This window comes from Portunus trituberculatus, chromosome 27, assembly GCF_017591435.1.
Source record: "Portunus trituberculatus isolate SZX2019 chromosome 27, ASM1759143v1, whole genome shotgun sequence".
In the NCBI taxonomy this organism is placed as follows: Eukaryota; Metazoa; Arthropoda; class Malacostraca; order Decapoda; family Portunidae; genus Portunus; species Portunus trituberculatus.
The window spans coordinates 4,709,370-4,731,060 of NC_059281.1; the positions used below are offsets into that span (position 1 = coordinate 4,709,370).

The 21,691-nt window shown below is 39.0% G+C and overlaps 1 long non-coding RNA gene across 4 annotated transcripts in view; it reads left to right on the forward strand.

The window, feature by feature from the left end:
* Positions 1-21,691, forward strand: part of LOC123509696 — a 32,369-nt gene that overhangs the window by 423 nt on the left and 10,255 nt on the right. The window contains exons 2-4 of one of the 4 annotated variants that reach the window (XR_006676264.1): positions 789-947; positions 1,145-1,264; positions 8,924-9,513. This is a non-coding gene — a long non-coding RNA (uncharacterized LOC123509696). Of the gene's footprint in view, positions 1-788; positions 948-1,144; positions 1,265-8,923; positions 9,514-21,691 lie in introns of those variants that run through there. The other 3 variants (XR_006676267.1, XR_006676265.1, XR_006676266.1) reach the window with 3 other exon arrangements.

Genomic DNA, 21,691 nt, shown 5'->3' on the forward strand with positions numbered 1-21,691 from the left:
GCCTTCGAGTCCGCCACGGTAACGAACTTCGAGGGGGCTAGTTTATTCACCATATTATTGACTGGTACTCATATTCCGCTGGATACATATGGGCTAACATGCATCGAATAAAGCTTTACTCGTGACATTTTGTATTCCACGTTAGCTGAGCAGCGCATAGGTAAGGATCGTGTTTAATTTATTTATTTATTTTTTTTTTTCGTTCAATCGCCGATAGAGATATAGAAATTGTCCTCTGATGTTTGTCAGTGTGCGTGCGTGAGCGTTTCTCCTGCGTATCTATCAAAAGTGAACTGGAAATCAACGAAGGAATCTGTGATTGGACCATGCTTCTAAATAAGACGGAAAAATAGGTGAAGAGAAATTAGTGGAAAGAAATTCAAGCAAGTATTGGAAAGCGAAAGTATAATGTGTACAGGCCGATGGAGGGACGGTGGGTTTCCGGCGGTATGGGGACGCAATCCACCAGTATATTATGCGCTATTCCTGTGGTGACGCTCGATTGCTCCGAAACTAGCCAACGGATATTCTCAGATATATTCTCATTGTGACTCTCACAGTTACTATTAGCATTTGATCTGAACCATACCCAACCTAAACGCAATGTAGTCTTGGCTAGTGTGTGTTCAAGAGTGATGGACACCTATTCTTCCAGACTCCGAAATATTTTGTCAGGAAACTCAGTTGTTTCATAGTGCTTATTGAGCATCGATTCGTGACAGCGTCACCTTTCTCGCTGTAATCAGTGACCGCATTCTCCCCTGAACAACCTTGATTTCTGGTTGCAGGAAATCTTGCAGGTGCTTGGAACAAACTACGAAGGTCACCAACATTCCGTTAACTTAGTTGACCCGCAGGACAAAACAACCCACACACAATGTTGAGAAGATATGTGGAGGGATGCCAAGTGCAATCTCTGTGGAAGGAGGAAAAAAAATATATATCAGGTTAGTATTATTAACAAGTAATACAGCAAATATTGGGTGGAATAATAGCACACAAAGCACCGTGCAAGACACACAATGACACTGAGGAATGTATCACACAATACAGCCGTAGTGGTGGCGTTCATATGCAAAACGGAAGGAAAAGATAGCTTTTGTTATCCAAAATCATATTTATAACGATATAAATTTACCGCCAGGTCACTGTTGGGCACCATTGACCCCAACGAGCGCCTGCACGTGTTCTAGAGATGGCCGCACTGCAGCTTATTACAACCCCAGCTGCCCATAGGAATCTTTTGTCTCCAATTTAATTTTGAGTAATTTCCAAATCATTCTTGTTTGTATGATCAGTAATTATCAAAAAGTCATACGACTCTATCTACTAAACCCTTTTCAGCTCACACAGTGGAGTTTTTGGCTGAGGTTAAGCCGAAATAGTAGCAAATACTTACATAATTCTTGTGTGTGTGTGTGTGTGTGTGTGTGTGTGTGTGTGTGTGTGTGTAATTCACCTCGGTCGTCTGCTGGTCACCCAGCCAGTCTTCCCCATTACAGAGCAAGCTCAGAGCTCATAGACCGATCTTCGGGTAGGACTGAGACCACATCACACACAACACACACCGGGAAAGCGAGGCCACAACCCCTCGAGTTACATCCCGTACCTATTTACTGCTAGGTGAACAGGGGCCACACATTAAGAGGCTTGCCCATTTGCCTCGCCACTTCCGTGACTCGAACATGGGCCACTCGATTGTGAGTCGACCGTGCTAACCACTACACTACGCGGTGTGTGTGTGTGTGTGTGTGTGTGTGTGTGTGTGTGTGTGTGTACCTAGTTGTATTTACCTAGTTGTAGTTTTACAGGGCCTGGGCTTTATGCTCGTGTGGCCTTGTCTCCATATCTACACTTATCCAATCTTACTTTAAAAGTATGCACACTCGTTGCAGACACTACTTCTTCATTTAAACTGTTCCACGTCTCAATACATCTCTGCAGGAAATTATATTTTTTTAATATCTCTCAGACATCTTCCTTTTCTCAGCTTTTTACTATGCTATCTTGTGCTTCGGATGTCATATTCTTCTCTCAGGATCAGTTTCTCATTATCCACTTGGTCCATTCCGATGATCAATTTATAAACTTGTATCAGGTCTCCTCTCTCCCTTCTTTGTTCCAGGGTTGGTAGATCCATAGCCTTTAGTTTCTCCTCATATGTCATCCCTTCAAATTCTGGAACCATTCTTGTAGCTATTTTTTGTAGCCTCTCCAATTTCCTTGTGTTTCTTTTTATAAGGGGTCCTCACTACTCCTGCATATTCCAATCTGGGTCTTATTATAGTACTTATCAATTTCTTCATCATTTCTTTGTCCATGTAGTGAAATGCTACGCCAATATTCCTTAGCAAATTATATGTTTCTCTAAAAATTCTATCAATATGGCTTACTGGTTGATTGTTTTCTTCCTTCGTCACTCCTAAGTCCTTTTCCTTTTTGACTTTCTCCAGTTCTACTCCATCTCCCATCTTATAGATTCCCACAGGTCGTCTTTCACTCTTTCCCATTTCCATGACATGGCTTTTGTTCACATTGAATTCCATCTCCCATCTTATAGATTCCCACAGGTCGTCTTTCACTCTTTCCCATTTCCATGACATGGCTTTTGTTCACATTGAATTCCATCTCCCACTTCTTACTCCATTCCCAGATCTTATTTAGGTCTTCTTGCAGTATTTCACAATCCTCCTTTTGCTTTATAACTCTGCACAGTTTCGTATCATCTGCAAACAGATTTATGTAGCTGTTCACTCCTTTTGGCATGTCATTAATATAAATGAGGAAAAATATTGGTGCCAATACTGACCCCTGTGGCACAACGCTTTCTACTGCTCTCCACTTGGACTTAATATCTTTAACTACCATCCTTATTTCTCTCCCCCTCAAATAATTTTCTATCCATCTCAATGTGCTTCCTTTTAAGGCACCCTTCTCCTTTAACTTCCACAGTAATCTTGCATGTGGCACTTTGTCAAACGCATTTTTTAAATCCAAATAAATACGGTCAACCCATCCCTCTCTCTCTTGTACTCTATCAACTATTCTAGAATAGAAACTCAATAAATTAGTTACACAAGACCGTCTTTTTCTAAAACCAAATTGGCTATTTGATATTAATTTGTTGTCTTCAAGGAATTCGATCCATTGTTTCTTTATTATTCTTTCACACATCTTGCATATTACACTAGTTAGTGATACCGGTCTGTAATTTAAAGGTTCTTCCTTCCTTCTGCTCTTATATATGGGAACCACCTCAGCTCTTTTCCATTCTACTGGTACTGTTCCATTTTCTATTGAGCATTTTATGATGTTGTATATAGGACTTGCTAGTTCTTCCCTACATTCTTTCAGTATTCTGCCTGAGACTTCATCTGGTCCCATTGCCTTCTCTTCATCCAGTTCCTTCATTAACTCTTTTATTTCAAGCTTGGTTACTTTAATCTCTTTCATATAGATTGTCTCTCTATTACTCTGTGGCCTCTCAAATTTGGATTCCTTAGTAAAGACCTCCTGGAATTTTTATTTAATAGTTCTGCCATACTTTTGGGTCTTCCACCATCCCGTTCTCTCCTTTTAACCTTTCTATTGTTTCTTTTGCCTAATTTTTCCATTTATGAATCTATAGAACAATTTTGGTTGCTCCTTACATTTTTCAACAAGTCTTTTCAAGTTCTTTTCCTCTTCCTTCCTCACCTTAACATATTCATTTCTTGCTGCTTTGAAGTTTTCCTTATTTGCTGGATTTCTATTTCTCCTCCACCTTTTCCATGCTCCATCTCTTTTCTCCTTTGCCTAGCACACCTTGCATTAAACCAATCTTTCTTTCCTTCTTCTTTAGGTCTATATTTTGGGACATATTCCTGACTCCTGTTTTGTATATTTCCAAAAATAAGTTATATTTGTCTTGCATTGTCTCTGAGTTTTCCATCTCCTCCCAGTCTACGTTTTTAAAATAGTTCTTGAGATTCTCAATATCAGCCTATCTGTAATTTAATCGGTCTCCTTTGTATGTATCGTCTCTATCTTCCTTTCCCTCTTCTATATCTATTTCTAATATTGCATGGTCACTCTTTCCCAATGGGCACTTATATCTTATATCATCATTCATTTGTATACCTCTTGTAAAAACTAGGTCCAATCTCGCCGGCTCGTCGTTTCCTCTGAATCTTTACTCTCTGGTCCATCATGTTGTCTATCATTAGGTTCAAGAATCTTTCTCCCCAGGCTTCTTCCCCCATAACACTTTCATAATTTTCCCAGTCCACTTCTTTACAGTTGAAATCTACTAATATCACTTTTCTCCTTTCTTTAACGATTCTCGTTAGACTCCTTATTGTGTCATCTATCATGTCTTTATATTCTTGATTGGTCCATGAATTTGTTTTTGGTGGCACATATGTTACAATGATTTTCAAATTTTCTTTCTTCCTCCCTCCTTACCTTCACACTCATTTCTCACCACTCTATGATTCTCCTTATTTAGTATATTCCTGCTCTTTTTTCATCTTTTCCAAGCCACATCTCTCTTTTCTTTAGCCTTAACACAAGTTGCATTAAACCAATCCTTTCTTCCTTCCTCTCTCGTTTTATACTTTGGTACAAATTTCATAACTCCATCTTTGTAATATTTCATAAAAATCTCATATTTTTTTTGCACTTGTGTGATTTGTAACATCTCCCAATCTAATGTTCTGAAATAATTTTTCAAACTTTGTGTCCATCTTTCTATAATTCAATCTACCACTCCTGTATGTCTCATCTTTCCTTCGCTGTGTTATTGCCATCTGCATTTCCATAACCACATGATTACTCTTCCCCAATGGACATTTATATTGTATATCCCCATATAGGTACACTTCTTGTGTTAACACCAAATCCAGTCTAGCCGGTTCATCATCTCTATATTTAGTATTTTCTTTCACCCTCTGTTCCATCATATTTTCCATCATTAGATTAAGGAATCTCTCTCTCTCCATGCTTCCTCTCCAACACCACTTACTAGATTTTCCCAATCCACTTCTTTACAATTAAAATCTCCTACTAGTATCACATTTCTTTTTCCAGTTAATACACTTTCCAAACTCTGTAAAGTATCCTTGATCATATTGTCATATTCCCTTAATGTCCAAGAATTTGTTTTAGGAGGTACATAGGTCACCATGATTATTAAGTCTTTTCCATCACTTTTTAACCTTATGCTTATCACTTCTGCATTGTTCTTCCCATACCAAACCTTATCCACATTTATCTCCTTCGTCATAATCATAACTCCTTCTCCACCTTTACCCTCTCTATCCTTTCTCCATATATTATATTTATTATCCAAATTTACCTTTGTTTTTTCATGTAATTTTGTCTCAGTCAAACACACTATATCAGGCTTCTCCACCATCACATAGTCTTGCAATTCTAATCTACTTGACAGTATCCCATCTATATTAGTATACAGTACGGTCCACCTACTGCTCCCTCTAGGGGTTCCTTCGCATTCCTTCTTTCCACATACCATTTTCTGACTCTCTCCTATAACTCTCCAAAAAAACTTTTCTTTTTCCTCTTCAGGCCGTTCATCATTTTTCCTTCTCACCTCATCCAACAATTCCTTATATCTTCTCTTCCTCATTTCTATTTTTTCTTAGTACACCTCTTTACAACCTTCTACCTCTCTTAATTTTGATGTTCTATATAAAATGTCCTCCGCAGATTGTTGTAACTTCAGTACTACTTTAATTGGTCTCCTTACTCCCTCCTTATACGGACCCAGTCTATGGATCTCTTCCACTTCTTGTAGGTCTTTTTTTTTTCATCATTTAGATTTTTAAACAGATCTCTTACCTTTTTTAATTCTTTGATTCTCTTAGGCTTATATGTTATATTTTGTTCTTTCATCCCAAATATTAACACTCTTTTTCTTTTCTGCTATTTCTCTTATCAATGTTTCCTTATTCTTCACAACATTAACCAGTTCCTTAGACCTTTCTTTTTTGTCTTCATTCAACTGATCTTTAATTATTTTGTGTAATCCAACCATCTCAGCTTCCCTCGACTCAGTCCATTGTGTTTTCTTCAGTTCCCACTCCCTTTTAAACCTTTCACTTTGCTCACTGATCATTTCCTTAAAGTCATCTTTCTCCTTTACAACTTTCTCCATTTTCTCCTCCAACCGTCTCTTATATTTTTCAACCTCCACTCTCAAGTGTGCATTCTCATCCACCAATCATTTTTCATTTTCCTCCAGTCTCTTGACTCTTTCCTTCAAAGCCTTGCGGAATTCTCTATCCTGCTCCTCCTCACTCCTCTGAACTTTTAATTCCTTCACCAACTCCTCAAATTTCTTCTCTAACATTACCAATCTACCTTGCATTGTTGCCCCTGTTAAAGATGGACTCATATTTTGGATGGCTACTTTTGGTTTTGCTCCCTGGGCCTCATCGGCATATTTTGAATTTGGTAACTTATTTCTTATGGGTCTATCCATTTCATTTCACTCTTCCTGGGAGCGTGTGGGTGTGTGGTGGTGTGCACTGGTGGTCAGGCCTGGTAGCTTTGTATGTCTGGTGGGATACATTGGCGGCTGTTTATGGCTGGCCTTTGTGTGGTTTCTGCGCTGTCGTTTGGAGTGCGGAGGTTCCAACACCTCCGAGCACTCTTATGTACACGCCACCAGGCTACGTTCACTCTGTACACTCGTTCACTCGCTCTGGTTGCCCTTTTGTACTAGTGACGGTTCTCACTCCAAGCACATTGTTTAGCGTGTGGAGTGTTAGGTAGACGGCACTCTGAGCAAGGAGGCACGTCTGCTCTCCATGGAGCATGGAGTGTGTGTGTGTAAGTAATTTGGTGCATGTAGTTTTGTGTAAAGGAAGAGTTTCCTCCAGTGTTGAGACACAAAGGGGAATGTTAGTGAGGTCACAGCTGAGGTAGTAAGTTCACAGCATCCCTGAGACCTCACTCAGATATGAATGAAATGCTCCTATTCTTTAAGTCCTTTATGCTCCTTATAACTTCCTTTTCTGTTACTATCTTCATTCCACCTATACTTTTGGTTTTGTTTTTACTCTGAAACCAATGCCTACCTATATACTATCAGTTCCCTGGTACTCATTGTTCTCTCTCAGCTCTCTGCAATACTCTCTTCTCTCCCCAAATTTCTTCTATCTTGTTTTAGGGAATTTGTTTCATAAATGATCTCGTCCTTTGTTTCATCACTTTTCATCTTTATCGTCTCTTCTAAGTTCCATCACACAATTAATTTACTTGCTGCCTCAGCTTTCTTTAATGATCTGTCATCTCTGATCTCCTTGTTTTTTCTCCTCAGCACAGTTAAAATCTTTTATTTTTAATATCTTTTTGTGACTTAAGTTCTTTCTTCAAGCCAAAAGTTTCTCTCACTTATCTTGTGTTTCTCCAATTCCTGTTAGGTTCTTTAATATTCATTAATCCTCAGTGACTACTACACTAGCCTCCTTTGCTTATTCCTTTTAGGTAGATTCTCTTTTTTTTTTCATTGCCTTATTTCTTTCACCTTTGTTTCCATTTCATGTTTTCTTTTCATATTTCTTCTCCACTTCCTTAATGAAGCTGTATAATGATTACTCACTTTTATTATACAGAGCTTTCTCTTCCTCCTGGTGCTGCCTTCTCTTTGCCTGGCTCCATTTTGATTTATAAGGGGTTGTTATCTGACACGCCAGTAACTATTTCCTCTTTCTTATCCATCTCTATATCAACATAAAGATTTAACAAATTCCTATTAACTGAAGCAAAATCTGTAACACTTTTCAGGTCCTTTGTTTCCATGTGAGTATAATTCATTACTCAATAAAATGAACCCATAATTTTCACCTAATCCAGTACCATCCTTCTTCCCTTATCGGAATATTGTTTCTTTTCTAAAATCCTAAGTCACCTATTATCATAGATTTTTTTTGCTTTTCCTCAGTCTTATTTTTTCAAACTCTTCCCTTATCTGCTCCCTTTTCTTCTTATATTTCTCCTTGGTAGTGTTGAAGTAAGCTACCACTAATTCTATCAGTGATCAACATATCAAATACTTGTTTAATGTTTGCTGTATGTTTGTTTACATCTTTCATGGTGGTGATCTTGTCCATAGAACTTGTTTCCACAAATGGTTTAAGTACTTTAGTTTTGGTGTAAAAATGAGTCCCTTGTGTTTATGTGCTCGCTTGCCAGTTTTTGGCATGTATAGATATCGAGCATCATGGTACAAGCAGTTCCTAACCTGACTCCTGCCTATGTAAAGTACAGTACTATAATATCAATGCAACATGTAATTTTCATTGATTTATCATTGGGTCTATAGCACATGGTAATTGTCTTTTTTTGGAGGGATAGCACATCGCTGGTAGGAGGCAACATCATAATATGTAAAGTACCTCACTGTAAAGGATAATGGAAAACACTTTGTTGCCTTTATATCATATATATTGGACTTTGGTGAAGCATTAGTTCTATAGATAGAAGTAGAAAAATAGATTCCACGAAGGCAGTTGTTGGACGGTTTAGAAGCGAGTTGTAGAGCAAGATTCAGCACCAATGATGAAGGTTTGGTATTGAAAGGGAGTCTGCACTACTGCACCAGTGTCCAGGAAGCTGGAGACATTTACAGAAACAGGACATTCTTTACTCCACTTCAACAAATATCAAAGCACCATTCATAATACACAAACATCTTAAACCAAAAAAAACTTCCTTAATATCACTCCCCTCACAAACAGGTTTTATACATACATGTATATAGTATATATATACTATCAATTTAATTAATATCACTCCTCTAATAACAGGTTTTATACATACATGTATATAATATATACTACAAGACATTCTCTTGCATTATGTATGAATATAATTTGTATAATGCATGATGTTCCTTCAACAAATATAATTTCATTTTCAGATATTTCCCTGAAATGCTTAAGCCAAGACATCTACAAGTTAAAAATGTGCTACGGAACTACTTGAGCGAAGGCAATGGTGCAAAGACATCATGTGTTACACACAGCACGTTACACACCTACATGCATAACAATAGTGATACTTTCATAGACCAAAAAATTTCAACTTGAATAAGTGTTGTTCAGCAAGGGCATATGAGTGAGAGGAAATATTAGGGATAGAGGGACAAGTTAAGGAGCATTATAGGATGAAGAGGATGGTGTGTGTTTCCTGTACCATGATGAAAGAATATCAAATGACAAAATAAAAACATCAGTAACACAGTTCAGTGTCTGTTGGAGGAACAAATGTATAAATTCCTTTATCTTTTAGCTAGCAGTTTCCATGAAACTACACTTCCCTCCTAGCATTTTGTTAACTTCCAGTGCAGTATTAAACCACTTCAGCCTTTCAGAGGAAGCGTGCACGCAGACACACACACACACACACATAGTAAGAAGCTGAGGAAGGGATGATGTGTAAGAAATATTAAAAAGTATAGTTTCCCGCAAAGATGTATTGAGACGTGGAACAGTTTGAATTAAGAAGTAGTGTCAGCAACAAGTGTGCACACTTTTAAAGTAAGATTGGATAAGTGTAGATATGGAGACGGCCACACGAGCATAAAGCCCAGGCCCTGTAAAACTACAACTAGGTAAATACACACACACACACACACACACACACACACACACACACACACACACACACACACACACACACACACACACACTGTGTAATGGTTAGCATAATCAGCTCACAATTGAGAGGGCCTGGGTACAAGTTCTAGGTGTGGCAAGGCATGTGGGCAAGCCTCTTAATTTGTAGCCCCTGTTCACCTAGCAGCAAGTAGGTACGGGATGTAACTCGAGGGGCTGTGGCCTCACTTTCCTGATGTGTGTGGAGTGTGGTGTGGTCTCAGTCCTATCTGAAGATTGGTCTGTATGAGCTCTGAGCTCTTTCTGTAGGGGAAAGCCTGGCTGGGTGACTAGCAGGCACCATGTATGTTAAGATGCATATTAACAAAAAGGAGTTAACAATCATTGGAACATATGTGCCACCAAAAACAAACTCATGGACTAACCAAGAATATAGAGACATGATAGATGACACAATAAGGAGTCTTACAAGAATCATTAAGGAAAGGAGAAAAGTGATATTGATAGGAGATTTCAACTGTAAGGAGGTAGACTGGGAAAATTATGAAAGTGGTATGGGGGAAGATGCCTGGGGAGATAGATTCCTGAACCTAATGATAGATAATTTGATGGTCCAAAGAGTAAAGGAAAACACAAGATTCAGAGGAAATGATGAGCCGGCAAGATTAGACCTAGTTTTACAAGGGATATACCAATTAACGATGATATAAGATACAAGTGCCCATTGGGAAAGAGTGACCATGTAATATTAGAGATGGATATAGAAGAAGGAAAGGAAGATAGAGATGAATCATACAAAGGAGACCGATTAAATTACAGAAAGGCTGATATTGAGAATCTCAAGAACTATTTTAAAACGTAAACTGGGAGGAGATGGAAAACTCATTAACGGTTCAAGAGAAATATAACTTATTTTTGGAAATATACAAAACTGGGGTCAGGGAATATGTTCCAAATATAGACCTAAAGAAGAAGGAAAGAAAGATTGGTTTAATGCAAGATGTGCTAGGGCAAAGGAGAAACGAGATGGAGCATGGAAAAGGTGGAGAAGAAACAGAAATCCAGAAAATAAGGAAAACTTCAAAACAGCAAGAAATGAATATGCTAAGGTGAGAAAGGAAGAAGAAAAGAACTATGAAAAGGACATTGTCGAAAATGTAAGGAACAACCAAAATTGTTCTACAGATTCATAAATGGAAAAATAAGACAAAAAGAAACAATAGAAAGGTTAAAAGGAGAGAACGGAATGGTGGAAGACCCAAAAGTATGGCAGAACTGTTAAATAGTAAATTTCATGAGGTCTTTACTAAGGAATCCAAATTTGAAAGACCACAGGGTAATAGAGAGACTGTCTATATGAAAGAGATTAAAGTAACCAAGCTTGAAATAAAAAGTTGATGACGGAATTGGATGAGGAAAAGGCAATGGGACCGGATGAAGTCTCAGGCAGAATACTGAAAGAATGTAGGGAAGAACTAGCAAGTCCAATATACAACATCATAAAATGCTCAATAGAAAATGGAACAGTGCCAGTGGAGTGGAAAAGAGCTGAGGTGGTTCCCATATATAAGAGCGGAAGGAAGGAAGAACCTTTAAATTACAGGCCGGTATCACTAACTAGTGTAATATGCAAGATGTGTGAAAAGTAATAAAGAAGCAATGGATCGAGTTTCTTGAAGACAACAAAATATTATCAAATAGCCAATTTGGTTTTAGAAAAGGTCGGTCATGTGTGACAAATTTATTGAGTTTCTACTCTAGAATAGTTGATAAAGTACAAGAGAGAGAGGATGGATTGACTGTATTTATTTAGATCTAAAAAAGGCTTTTGATAAAGTGCCACATGAAAGATTACTATGGAAGTTAGAGGAGAAGGGTGGCTTAAAAGGAAGCACATTGAGATGGATGAAGAATTACTTAAGGGGGAGAGAAATAAGGACGATAGTTAAAGATATGAAGTCCAAGTGGAGAACAGTAGACAGCGGAGTGCCACAGGGGTCAGTATTGGCACCAATACTTTTTCTCGTATATATAAATGACATGCCAGAGGGAGTGAACAGCTACATAAATCTGTTTTGGACGATGCGAAACTGTGCAGAGTCATTAAACAAAAAGAGGATTGTGAAATACTACAGGAAGACTTAAACAAGATCTGGAAATGGAGCAAAAAATGGGAGATGGAATTCAATGTGGACAAAAGCCATGTCATGGAAATGGGAAAAAGTGAAAGACGACCAGTGGGAATCTATAAGATGGGAGATGGAGTAGAACTAGAAAAAGTAAAAAAGGAAAAGGACTTGGGAGTGACAATGGAAGAAAATAATCAACCGGTTAGCCATATTGATAGAATTTTCAGAGAGACGTATAATTTGCTAAGGAATATTGGAGTAGCATTTCACTATATGGACAAGGAAATGATGAAGAAATTGATAAGTACTAAAATAAGACCTAGATTGGAATATGCAGGAGTTGTGTGGACTCCCCATAAAAAGAAACACATAAGAAAATTGGAGAGACTACAAAAAATGGCTACAAGAATGGTTCCAGAATTTAAAGGGATGGCATATGAGGAGAGACTAAAGGCAATGGATCTACCAACCTTGGAGCAGAGAAGAGAGAGGGATCTGATACAAGTTTATAAATTGATTAACGGAATGGATGAAGTGGATAATGAGAAACTGATCCTGAGAGAAGAATATGACTTTAGAAGCACAAGATTGCATAGTAAGAAACTAAGGAAGGGACGATGTCTGAGAGATGTTAAAAAATTTAGTTTCCCGCAAAGATGTGTTGAGACTTGGAACAGTTTGAGTGAGGAAGTGGTATCAGCAAAGAGTGTACATAGTTTTAAACAAAAATTGGATAAGTGTAGTTATGGAGACGGGACCACACGAGCATAAAGCCCAGGCCCTGTAAAACTACAACTAGGTAAATACACACACACACAAGATCGCATAGTAAAAAGCTGAGAAAGGGAAGATGTCTGAGAGATACAAAAAAATATAGTTTCCCGCAGAGATGTATTGAGACGTGGAACAGTTTAGATGAAGAAGTAGTGTCTGCAACAAGTGTGCACACTTTTAAAGTAAGATTGGATAAGTGTAGATATGAGACGGAGCCACACGAGCATAAAGCCCAGGCCCTGTAAAACTACAACTAGGTAAATACACACACACACAAAGACATGATAGATGACACAATAAGGAGTCTAATGAGAATCGTTAAAGAAAGGAGAAAAGTGATATTAGTAGGAGATTTCAACTGTAAAGAAGTGGACTGGGAAAATTATGAAAGTGGTATGGGAGAAGCCTGGGGAGAAAGATTCTTGAACCTAATGATAGACAATATGATGGACCAGAGAGTAAAGGAATGCACAAGATTCAGAGGAAACGACGAGAGATTGGACCTAGTTTTACAAGGGTATACAAATGAATGATGATATAAGATATAAGTGCCCATTGGGAAAGAGTGACCATGCAATATTAGAAATAGATATAGAAGAGGGAAAGGAAGATAGAGACGATTCATACAAAGGAGACCGATTAAATTACAGAAAGGCTGATATTGAGAATCTCAAGAACTGTTTTAAAAACGTAGACTGGGAGATGGAAAACTCAGAGACAATGCAAGACAAATATAACTTATTTTTGGAAATATACAAAACAGGAGTCAGGGAATATGTCCCAAAATATAGACCTAAAGAAGAAGAAAGAAAGATTGGTTTAATGCAAGGTGTGCCAAGGCAAAGGAGAAAAGAGATGGAGCATGGAAAAGGTGGAGGAGAAATAGGAATCCAGCAAATAAGGAAAACTTCAAAGCAGCAAGAAATTAATATGTTAAGGTGAGGAAGGAAGAGGAAAAGAACTTCGAAAAAGACTGTTGAAAAATGTAAGGAGCAACCAAAATTCTTCTATAGATTCATAAATGGAAAAATTAGGCAAAAAGAAACAATAGAAAGGTTAAAAGGAGAGAATGATATGGTGGAAGACCCAAAAAGTATGGCAGAACTATTAAATGAAAAATTCCAGGAGGTCTTTACTAAGGAATCCAAATTTGAGAGGCCACAGGGTAATAGAGAGACAATCTATATGAAAGAGATTAAAGTAACCAAGCTTGAAATAAAAGAGTTAATGAAGGAACTGGATGAAGAGAAGGCAATGGGACCGGATGAAGTCTCAGGCAGAATACTGAAAGAATGTAGGGAAGAACTAGCAAGTCTTATATACAACATCATAAAATGCTCAATAGAAAATGGAACAGTACCAGTAGAATGGAAAAGAGCTGAGGTGGTTCCCATATATAAGAGCGGAAGGAAGGAAGAACCTTTAAATTACAGACCGGTATCACTAACTAGTGTAATATGCAAGATGTGTGAAAGAATAATAAAGAAACAATGGATCGAGTTCCTTGAAGACAACAAATTAATATCAAATAGCCAATTTGGTTTTAGAAAAGGACGGTCTTGTGTAACTAATTTATTGAGTTTCTATTCTAGAATAGTTGATAGAGTACAAGAGAGAGGGATGGGTTGACTGCATTTATTTGGATTTAAAAAAGGCGTTTGACAAAGTGCCACATGCAAGATTACTGTGGAAGTTAGAGGAGAAGGGTGGCTTAAAAGGAAGCACATTGAGATGGATAGAAAATTATTTGAGGGGGAGAGAAATAAGGACGGTAGTTAAAGATATGAAGTCCAAGTGGAGAGCAGTAGAAAGCGGAGTGCCACAGGGGTCAGTATTGGCACCAATACTTTTCCTCATTTATATTAACGACATGCCAGAAGGAGTGAACAGCTACATAAATTTGTTTGCGGATGATACGAAACTGTGCAGAGTTATAAAGCAAAAGGAGGATTGTGAAATACTGCAAGAAGACCTAAATAAGATCTGGGAATGGAGTAAGAAGTGGAAATGGAATTCAATGTGAACAAAAGCCATGTCATGGAAATGGGAAAAGTGAAAGACGACCTGTGGGAATCTATAAGATGGGAGATGGAGTAGAACTGGAGAAAGTAAAAAGGAAAAGGACTTAGGAGTGACGATGGAAGAAAACAATCAACCAGTAAGCCATATTGATAGAATTTTTAGAGAAACATATAATTTGCTAAGGAATATTGGAGTAGCATTTCACTACATGGACAAAGAAATGATGAAGAAATTGATAAGTACTATAATAAGACCCAGATTGGAATATGCAGGAGTAGTGTGGACCCCTCATAAAAAGAAACACATAAGGAAATTGGAGAGGCTACAAAAAATAGCTACAAGAATGGTTCCAGAATTTGAAGGGATGACATATGAGGAGAGACTAAAGGCTATGGATCTACCAACCCTGGAAAAAAGAAGGGAGAGAGGAGACCTGATACAAGTTTATAAATTGATCAACGGAATGGACCAAGTGGATAATGAGAAACTGATCCTGAGAGAAGAATATGACATCCGAAGCACAAGATCGTATAGTAAAAAGCTGAGAAAAGGAAGATGTCTGAGAGATATTAAAAAATATAGTTCCCTGCAGAGATGTATTGAGACGTGGAACAGTTTAGATGAAGAAGTAGTGTCTGCAATGAGTGTTCACACTTTTAAAGTAAGATCGGATAAGTGTAGATATGGAGACGGGGCCACACGAGCATAAAGCCCAGGCCCTGTAAAACTACAACTAGGTAAATACACACGCACAGTCAGTGTCATGCGGAATTAGAACGCCTGTTAATGTGAGGGTCATGTTGCACAAACTGACTTGCTAAGAGATAAAGAAATGGATGCATTTGTTCCTCTAACACACTATGAACTGTGCTGCTCCTGTTTCTGATATCTTTATTGGGTTTTTAATTAATTCCTACCATTTTATATTCTTGTGTTACAGTACAAACCACACAATGTCATGCAGCCTCTTTGTTTTCTCATGCTTCCACAGTGGTTGTGCATTGAATATCAAGATAAAGAAATTTTCATCTTTAAAGAAAATATCAGTAAGACAAAAATTAAGAAATTGTACGTTGATAAATTGTTCTGTAATGTATAGAAAATTTTCTTTATAGAAATTATCAATAAATCAAGAAATTGTGACGAATTGTTCTACATGTTTGTAACACATTTAACAGATACCATGACTCTTCCTGTCAAGCAGCTCAAGTCTTGTGGGCGTCTTTTAAGCCTATGCCACTACACTTCTCTTCCTCCATCTTGCCAACCAACCCTGACCAGCCCTGCTTCAGCCAGTTTGGATGTGACTTGACCAGCCTAACCCTTACCAACCTGTTCCTGCTGCTTCCCACCGCTCACCAAACTACCCCTATATTGTCATCCAGCCTAACCTTGCAGTATCCTGCACTGCACCTACCTGCCATGTAACCCATCCCAACATGGATACTCCAGGACTAGCTGGACACCCACAAGCTATGATCTCCCAACAACAACTGGGGGCCATTGAACCAAGGAGGGCAAGGAGGCCAAACACAAACATAAAGAAACAATCACCTTGCCTTGTATGCTACACCCCACCTCTACTTGACTCGGGCAGTTTTGACCAATGCAGATGCAAGGATCACTTAGAGCTCAGCTGCTTCAAGAAGAAGTGTAACCACTCTGAAGACAATGGAGAAGGGAAGAGGAACTGCCTGAGGCAGTTAAATTATCCACATAGAGGAAGGGCCTGACACCAGGAGGAAGAGCAGAAATGATGCTGTCAATAGCAAGGAGAAAGATGGTAGTGCTCAAGACCAAATCCTGACCTGTCAAGGACAGGTCAAGAGGAAGAGTCCAGGTCAATCAAATGATGGGGAGGATGGGGGACAAGTTGATGAGGGACAGACCCTGGAGCAACTATAGAAGAAAAGTTATAATTTTCAATATTGGCCACAGTGAACTCAGTTTTAAGAGGAGGGAAATAAGGTCCATCCCTCAGAGCCCTCATGATGATCAAGGGCAATAGAAGAGCAGGGGTACTGTGCCAGTGGCCCACTGAGGCTGTTCATGACTGGGACGAACCCAGCCTCATGTCCCATCGGTACAACTTTCATGCCTTGGAGAAAGAGGAAAGGAGGAGGAAAAGAGCCATGCTGTAGTCCAACCATCTCATCAGAACCTTCAACCTACACCATCTCGTCAGAACCAGACAGTTTTGCTTCTGCTCCAACATGTCTACCAATGACATCCTGCTCCATGTGTCCATCTCATAGCACCAGTTCCTGAACAGAGGATGCAACAATATCATCATCAGCCTGGACATTGCTATTGCATATTGATCAAGTGTAGCACTCCACTCTCATTACCAAGTTCCACACCATATCAGTGAACAGCTGCTCTTTACAAGACTCAGGTCAGTGCAAGCATCCCATAACAGCATCCTTGGGGGTCTCATTCATCTTCTTTAATGACCTGCAGCTCATTCCTGAGGCCCACACTTTTGCAGCCTGCAGCTCATTCCTGAGGCCCACACTTCTGCATATGACTACATGCCTCCCCTCCTCCTTAAGCTTTGCTGCACAAGGCTTTCTTGTTCTTCTCAGTTAAAGTTTCAAAAGCATCAAAGTATCTCACCCCTGCTTTACTATCACACTTATCAAAACCACAAGACCCAGGTCATACTGAAGCACTGAGTTGAACGGCAACCTCTCCTTCACCACACAATACAGCCTCCAAGCCATTGGATAGGTTGAACTGCATCAGGTATGTCACACACTATATTAAACGTTCGAGGGATAGCCATTTTCCATGCAGCTCAAGTATGCACCTCATGTGGGTTTCTTGCCCCCACACTTATAGCTTTGCCTTCTGGACTCATCTCACTGAAGACACCATCAGGCCAGCAGTTACCTCCACTACTGCCCATGCAGCATAGGTAGGATGTGGCAGGCCTGTATGCCACATACAAGATATATAGGAGGGTGCCCCACACTTAGACAGCCATTGATTGGTAATGCCCAGACAAGGCCACAGCAACCCATCATGCCTTTTGCCTAGACAGAAATGTTCCTCTGCTCCTTCTTGCTGAGGTACACTATGGGATGTAAACAGTCTGGTGCGACAGACAGGTCTCCAAAGCTACTTCACTCCTGTGCTGTTAATATCTGGCTGTGATGTTTGAATTGATGACTGCACTTCTTTTTCAATTAGTTCACATGTAGTGAGACACCTTATCAATTAGTTCTAATCACATATGTAGCGAGACAAAGATACAGTATGCACAGAAAGTCTTGATGCCATGGGGCCGGCGTCATTTCTTTTTGTATTAAATGGAGGAGGCTCACGACTTTCATGGGAAAGTAAGTTACTTTGATGCTTTTGAAACTTTAACTGAGAAGAACAAGAAAGCTTTGTGCAGCAAAGCTTAATGAGGAGGGGAGGCATGTAGTTAGCAAGATCAGAAGAGCAGTTGGCATGAAAACAGCAGTAGAAGATAGCAAGAGATGATGCAACATTCCTCTGGTGAGAAAGACAATGAAGACTGTCAGTCAGAGGAGGGGAGTTATGATGAAAAGCTTTTGATTCCACCCTATCTAATAAAACTATGTGAGTGGAACCTCCCCCAAACATGCAAAAAGTACTCCATACCAGGACAGATAAGGCCCTTGTACAGAGTTAATAGTTGGAGGGGCGAGAAAAACTGTTGAGACACCTCGGAACACCTAACTTCATAGAAGCTGTTTTAGCAAGAGATAAGATGTGAAGTTTCCAGTTTAGATTATGACCAAAGGACAGACCGAGGGTATTCAGTGTAGAGAGGGGTAACTCCAAGTGTCAATGAAGAAGAGGTGATAGCTGTCTGGAAGGTTGTGTTAAATTGATAGATGGAGGAAATGAGATTTTGAAGCATTGAACACTACTAAGTTTTCTCTACCCTAATTAGAAATCTTGGAAAGATCAGAAGTTGGGCATTCCCTGCATGACCTGTTGACTTACTAAAGGGTTGGTCGTCTCTAAAAGGACGTGAAAAGATGTAGGGTGGTATTATCAGTGTTAGAATGGAAACGGCAAGAAGTTTGATGAATAATGGAAAGAGAGTGAGTGACAGGACAGAACCCTAAGGAACACTGTTAATAGATTTAGAACAACAGTGGCTGTCTATGACAGCTGCAATAGAATGGTTGGAAAGGAAACTTTGAGATAATTGCAAAGAGAAGGATAGAAATTGTAGGAGAGTAGCTTTAAAATCAAAGCTTTGTGTCAGACACTATCAAAAGTTTTTGATATGTCTAACACAACAGCAAAAGTTTCACCAAAATCTCTTAAAAGATGATGACCAAGACTCTGTAAGAAAAGCCAGAAAATCACCAGTAGAATGACCTTGACACAAGCCATATACTCAACCCTCGAAACAACGGACCTCCCATCAAAGGATTTTGGAAACATCTACAGACGAATATTAAAATGCGCGCGATTGTCCATTCCCGGCAAATTATTGTCTGGTAAACTTTGTTTTCTGTATCGTTTATTAATATTTATTAAACTGACCATGCTCATGTCATCTATTTCAGGTTATTTGTTGTACTTAATGCTCTGTAATACTGCTTGAATGATTTCTTAATGATTACACAGTAGTATTTTACATACATTTTATACAGTTTTTTATGTACTTTTGCAAAGAACGGACTTTTGCAATCTACGGACAGGGTCGTGCACGCATTTGTCCGTTGTTTCGAGGGTCGAGTGTACTTGTGATCAGAGAGAAGATTGTGAAGTGACAGATGTTTGAGAATATTCCTATTGAGGATAAATTAAAAAAACTTTAGACATAGACAAGCAAGAAATTAAAGCTATAGGAGGGATTAGAATGGTCACCCTTTTTAGGAATATGCTGAATGTAGGCAAACTTCGAACTAGAAGGCCCTTTTTAGGAATATGCCAAATGTAGGCAAACCAAACTAGAAGGAAAGGTAGAAGTCGAAAGACAAAGTTGAAAGAATTTGGCCAGGCAAAGTGCAAGCACGGAAGCACAGTTTTTGAGAACAATAGGAGGGACCCCATCAGGCCTATAAGCCTTCTGAGGATTTAGGCCAGTGAAGGCATGGAAAATATCATTATGAAGAACTGTAATTGAAGGCATGAAATAGTCAGAGGGAGGAGGAGAGCGAGGAACAAGCCCCAAATCATCCAAGGTGAAGTTGCTAGCGAAGGTTTGAGAGAAGTTCAGCTGAGATGGCAGTGGTGAAATAAAAAAGGGAAAGATGAAGTATTCAAGTTATTGAAGATGTTTTTGGCCAAATGCCATAAATCTCAAGGGGAGTTGGAGTTGCCCAAAAGAAGAGTAGAATGGAGAAATGTAGGGAACTGTTTATTTTATACAAAGCTGGCCATGAGCTCCCATTTATTTCCACTCAAATAGGAGTTTGGCTGAGGACCACCTTGAAACAGTGCACTAATAGCTGTGTTACCCTCAGCCTAATTCCTGTTTGAGTGGAAGTAAATGAGAGATCACAGCCAGCCTTGTATAATGCAAACACCTTGTGTTTCTCCTTGCTTGTAGTAATTTTGGAGGTAGCAAAATAGTAGGGCAATTAGCCTTTGTCTGGTGTACCAGATGGACAGATCTCACTTCTTCTATATCAGCTAAAGAGCTAACTGATTTGACTTGGACACTGTTGCCTAATCACAACAGAAAGTAGAAGGTTGCCTGCCAGTTAGTGTTTCAAAGGCATCAGAACATTTTGTCTTCCCAGGAAGGTATTACTTACTGTACTTTTAAAAGTCTGGAGTGTAGCACAGCATAGCCTGTGAACCTTGTCTAAAGGTAAGGTGCGTCCACACGACGGACAAAATTGTTATCAATTACCAATGGAAAGCAGAAAGGCTCGCTGATGACATCAGAAGCGAGCACCAAGAGGTGTACCAGACACTGTCAGTGTTCGTAGCATCGAAACCTCAGACACTGTCTGTGAGGTGTGGAAGTATACGATGCTGCCAGGCACACGACAAACAAAGTCACTTGGTTACAGGATTTTCAAAGTCCGTCAGTTCACTAGTTCTCAATTGTCCTGTTTTTTTGGCCTTGTTTTTTTTTTTTTTTTTTTTTTTTCGTGTACCATGGTAGTGATGTACTGCACAAGTCACCCAAGTCCACACACTGACTTAAATGCCTGAGTTACCAAAGGACATCACCTTCGAACACTGTCCACTGGTCTTTGCCCTGTGAGCAGAGGTAAAACGGTGGTAAACAACCTCATCTGGTACCACTGCTTGTTGCCAGATCCACTTCCATCCTTTCTCCGCTAATGACGTCATCCTGCTTCTCCTGTGATATGGTAACAATTTTGTCCGTTGAACATTGTTCCACTGTGTGGACGCACCTTAATTCTTTCTAACTCTCAGTGTGTCCATATCATTCCTTTTTTTTTCCTGCTTATGGGAAAAAAAAAAAAAAAAAAAAAGGAAACCATAGTTTTTTGTTGTTAACACTTAAGAATAATTATTAGTACTGAAATGAATTTACACTGCATTCACATTGTGACATATGAATGCTATTTTTAAACTTGTTGGCATATATTTTCAAATAGTTTCACAACTCAAATAAGCTCTTGTCTCGACATTACAATAGAAGAAACTTTTACTTTGTTGGGGAAATAAAATAGTGTAGCCTACTGTACAGATAAAATAGATAATAATTACTAATTTAAGTGAATCTCCTACTATCTATTATTACCATGCTGTGTTTAGTGCTTTAAGTGTGTTTAATGCTTTATCTGTACATCCTCTAGCCTATGTGTTTAATGCTTCATCTATACATCCTCTTCCCTATCATACCACCTATCCATCCATCAGCTCAACCACCCCCACACTATCTATCTACCAGCTCACTGAAACACTCATTCACTGCTTACTACTCGTACCTCCAAGACACAAACTGCACAACTTACTACACCACCAAACCTTTACTAATGTATATAATGAACTAATATTTGGTGTTCCCATAATTTTCCATGCAAACCTTTCATCTTATAACGGTAGGAATTATTCTTGAGAAAAAATTGATGCCAATAATAGTGCACCTTGGGTATGACTGATGGAACCCTATTAGTTTTGAGTTAAGCACAGCAATGTCTACATAGTGTGAAAAGCAAAAGCTTTACAAAA